Consider the following 4,849-nt stretch of genomic DNA (forward strand, 5'->3'; position numbering starts at 1 on the left):
TATTCGTTTTTAGGAGCAAAAGTTTGCAACGAAGCTACAATGTAGATGATTAAATTCAAATTTGAATAACAAGTGGTCTACTAAAATGGCGCAAGTGACAACCAAGAAATCTGATACTAGGATCATCCATTTTATTGCTTTTATTTTACAAGTGAAGTTTTTTTCCACTATCCTTTTTTTATAATGAATGAGAAGAGAAGAGAAGTTAATAATTGCGGCTCATTGTAACAGAAATGTAAATTTTTTCTTCCAGTTCCTCAAACCGTGAAAGAGGCATAGCAGAAGCTATACATGGCACATCTGGTTCAGTGGACCAGTAGCTTCGGAATGTTCTAGTAGTTTTATAGACCTAAATATATAAAAATATTATATAAACAACATTAAACATTGTTGGGAAAATTTCCACACTCTCGACCTTTCATGCATAGTTCAAAATCTTCTTTTATAACAAAAATCAATTAATCATAATCTTTACTTACTATTCTGACAAAATCAAACGAAAAATTGCTTTGAAAACTTCACTAATGTATTACAATCACTTTTTAATATTATAAAAAATAACTTCGAAATTACCAAAAACTAAGTTGAATTATTTGTTTTACTTTTCCTGATCAGTGGTACCAAACTTCATAGAAAATAAAGTTTTGTTTATAAATAGTCGGTTTGTATTGCAATTGTGATTACAAAAATAACTTTAATTTGAAAATATCCAATGTTAAACATTTGGGACACCGGTGTCCTATATGCGTCAAAGGGTTAATTGCAAATAAAAGCGTTCAGTAACAACTCTTTATTTGTTTAAATTTACACAACGATTTAAATAATCACTCTCTTTTAATACACACACTTTGTAATACTGTACAGTACACTGGTAATGCAGTTGGTGTTAATTGTAAACTTATCAACTGTAACTTGATGCCACTAGAAGTTTTAGGAATTATATAACGGACAAAACTAGAATGTTACATTTTTAGAAATTAACAATTTACATTTCGGAAGCGTAACATTTTGGAAAATACTATAAAAGAAAAATGATTTCAAAATTTTTATAACTGCTAGGACCAAATTTCAACTTTATGCCAAATTTACTCTAAACGAATATCTACTTTAAAAAAATGAATATTCCAATATGTTCTTTATTATTATGCAAAGGGAATTTATAGCTTTATATATTACACTGTGCTCGAAATATACAGTTTTTTTCTGTCAAGAAGGGCACCCAGTGGGTTCAACTAATTCTGGTACGCTGAATTCAATGGTGCTAACCTTTTTTTTAGGTTAGCTCGTATTTTCGAGATATACCGTTATTTCGAAAATGTAGGAGGTTGTACACCATATATTTTCGCGTAATTCAAAAACCGTTTAGTTTCTTGTATAGATTGAAAAAACCGAAATTCCGCAATAAATTTTTTTAAAAAATTTCGAAATTTTTGGTTTTTAAAACGACGTTAAAAAATTGGAAAATTCATATATGCTCATAATTTCACACGTATAAAAAACGAAGTTTCAAATAAAACAAGCCCTAAATGACTAAAATCTGTCCACAACATAACTCGTAGCAATTAGCTATATCGTGCACTGTTTTCTATGTTTAGTACTGCAATAGTCCGCAATGCAGTGCCCTTTTTACAAAACGGCAAGATTCTGTAAATTTTTTGTTTGTTGTTGATTTTGAATCCATAAATTTAAGAAATAGCGTCTTCTTTTCAAAAATGTACAACATTTTTAAAAATTAAAAATTTTTATTGTAAAAATGTGGGAAAAAATTTTAAAATATTGTTAGGCGATATTTGCTTGATCAGTGTACCTGAATTAGTTTAACCCATCGGGTGCCCTGCTTGACAGTTTTTTCAACTAGCACAGTGTTATTTATATACATATTTATAATAAACAGAAATTTTAATTTTCAAATGCGAATATCTTGTAGGTCTCTTCTAGTAGATTCCGTCCACCTTTGCGTTTCAGCTGCATCTCCTCTATATAAATTTTTATTAAAATCGGACTATCCGTTTAAGAATTACAGATTTATTTCCACTTTTTTCTCTCACTCTCCCCACGGTGCAGGGCTGAAATAGTAGATAATAGGGTAAGTTTTTTATACATATTTAATTGAATTTCCCAAAAATTCTATAGTAGGTACCTACATCTGTTAATACATATGCGAAATTTTAATTTTTTTTTCAATTGCTATTGATTTTAAAATAAATTGTTTGTTTGAAATATAATTGCTGGCTGGCATTTCATTAAATCATGAACAATTTAATGTTTGATAAGACGTATTTTTAAATAAACAATTTTCTATTTGTATTTCATATGTTGTTGTTTTCCCATAGCACATTGTCGTTTGATAAGAAATAAAAACATTGAGCAGAAAAAATTACAGTTGATCTTTTAATATGTACCTACCTACATTGCTTTTTTGTTTTCATTATTATTTTATTTAATTTTGAATTTTTTCTCATATAAACATTTAAAATTGAATTCTATACATATAACGATTTGCAATGAATCGATATATTCTTCAAAAGTGTACTAAGTATGTACAAATATTCCACAAAGTTTTGTGATTGTAACATTCTGGACTAGGGAATGATATTGACAACCGGCTCATCTATTTAAAAGCAATGAATGTAAAAATGTTTGTAACAACGAAATGGAAATACGAGTAGATTGTATATCTTCGTTCAAACATATGTCAAACATATTTGTTCAAGGAGGTCAACATTTTCTTTTTTTTAGAATTCCACCCCCTTAAGAGTGAAAATACATAATCTTGAAAATTAAAATTAAGAAGTGTTAAACATTAGTTTAAGATACAAATATCATCATCATTAGCATTATATGGATTGTTTAGTGACAAAACACATGCGCTCACTGACTTCTCTGTACCATTATGTGTCTCCACTGAAATGGAAAATTCAAACACATGCCAAGTATAATCACAAGTATCTCAGTATACATACATGTACGTACAGTACAGTCTGTTAAGATACTCTTTTGCCAAAAACTAAATTTCATAAAAATATTAGTTTTATACTAAACATTTATAATGTAATACTTATAGCAAGCATATAGCCTATGGAACTAGTGCCGAAAAATCTTTTGTATACAATTTTATAATTAACTAGCTTTTTGTTCCCGGCGCACAGTGGCTCGTTATCGTTTTTCATCGGGCAAAACTCTGTAACTTTTGCACCGATAGAGATATTTTAGACATTTTTTTTTGATGAACAGACAACTTTTAATTTTTTTATAGCATTTAGTATAAAAAAGTTGTAAGCAGATAAAAACAAGTAAGGAAGTATGTTCGCTCGGTCAAGGTCGACCATATAATACTCTACACTATAATTTATTTTCGTGAATGATTTTCGGAAGAGGGCATTATATGGGAGCTATGACTAATTATGGACCTATCGACATGAAATTAGGTCATGTACTTTATGTCTATAGTATATATGTAAGTTATTTCTGTTGAATTTTGTGTTTATACCAACATTTTTAAGAGATTTATGCTAGTTAAAGTGATTTTTGGAAGCGGGCATTATATGGGAGCTATGACTAATTATGGACCGATCATCATAATTAGGTGACATTAATTCAGTTTATATTAAACTTATTTGGAGCAAAATTTGTGTAGATACCTATATAAATTAACCATCAATCGATAAAGTTAATTTCGGGAGAAAATTTGTATGGGTGCTAGGTAAAATAATGGACCGATTTCATTCACTTTCAATAGGCTTCGTCCGCGGGCCGAAAAAAATGTATGTACTAAATTTTATCGCAATATCTTCAAAATTGCGACTTGTACTTTTTGCCAGTCATATGAACAGGTAAAATAAAAATAGAAAAAAAAGTTGGGAGTAATTTCATTCATATGAGAAAAGTGTTCAACAAACAGGTCAAAACAGATCAACAAGTATATATGGACTTAAAGAGGGCACTTTTTCCTTTCTCCCGGTAGTAAAATTTGTTTAACCCCTTTTGACCCTAAGCACTTTTATTCCACTGAAATTCAAATTTGACTAAATTATAGTACCTGTGAAAACATTTAATAACACATCAGGTGTAAACGGTACAGTGACAAATCATACCAATTCTTAAAGACTATTATTCTCCAATATAACAAAAAAAATCATCTAATTATCGATAATAGTTTGCGAGTAATGATAATTTGCTTCTGATCAAATTTACAAAAATCACATTTTTTATAAAATGACATAAAATATATGACTTTAACAGCATGCCACGCACACAATTGACAATATTTTTATCTAATTCTTTGGCTTAGTTTCAATATGTCTACTATTGAATGGCATTAAAACTTTTGAAATCGGAGTTAACAAAAAGTTGGACTTTTGGCCGATGAAATTGAGATATGAGCCACCGTGCGACGAGGTTTGTAGTGCTCGATGAGAAGATTATATGTATACAGGTAAGCCTCCATTTACGCGGTGCTTTGTTTACGCGAATTTGATATAACGCGAACACAAATTAGCAACCATTTTTTCAAATACGCGATTTTTTTTACACGATTTTTATATAACGCGCAAGCGAACTTTTTTTTGAAAACATCGTTAATTTTTATGAATTTTTTGTTATGTTTTGATCTCTTTTATGTATTAGAATATTTTGTTTTTTTAATTGAAATATTTTCCTTAATTTTCGATAAGAAATAATTTTTTAGTTGAGTTCTTTTACTTTACTTTACTGATTTACACGCTATTTTTTTGGGCCCAACAAACCGCGTAAATGGAGGCCTACCTGTATGTGTAATTTTTTTGAAATCGGAACTCAAACCAAAAAATAATATCGTTTTAAAAATGTAACATACCCGAGGTTTCCTACT

General features: G+C 29.4%; 1 long non-coding RNA gene across 1 annotated transcript; it reads right to left on the reverse strand.

Annotated features, from left to right (window-relative positions):
* Nucleotides 1-1,722: 1,722 nt before the first annotated feature.
* Nucleotides 1,723-2,206, reverse strand: LOC135962747 (uncharacterized). The gene is made up of 2 exons (XR_010576689.1): nucleotides 2,145-2,206; nucleotides 1,723-2,066 (listed from the first exon to the last, which is right to left on the reverse strand). It is a non-coding gene; the product is annotated as an uncharacterized LOC135962747 (long non-coding RNA).
* Between the last annotated feature and the right edge of the window lie 2,643 nt (nucleotides 2,207-4,849).

This window comes from Calliphora vicina, chromosome X (assembly GCF_958450345.1).
Source record: "Calliphora vicina chromosome X, idCalVici1.1, whole genome shotgun sequence".
Classification (NCBI taxonomy): Eukaryota; Metazoa; Arthropoda; class Insecta; order Diptera; family Calliphoridae; genus Calliphora; species Calliphora vicina.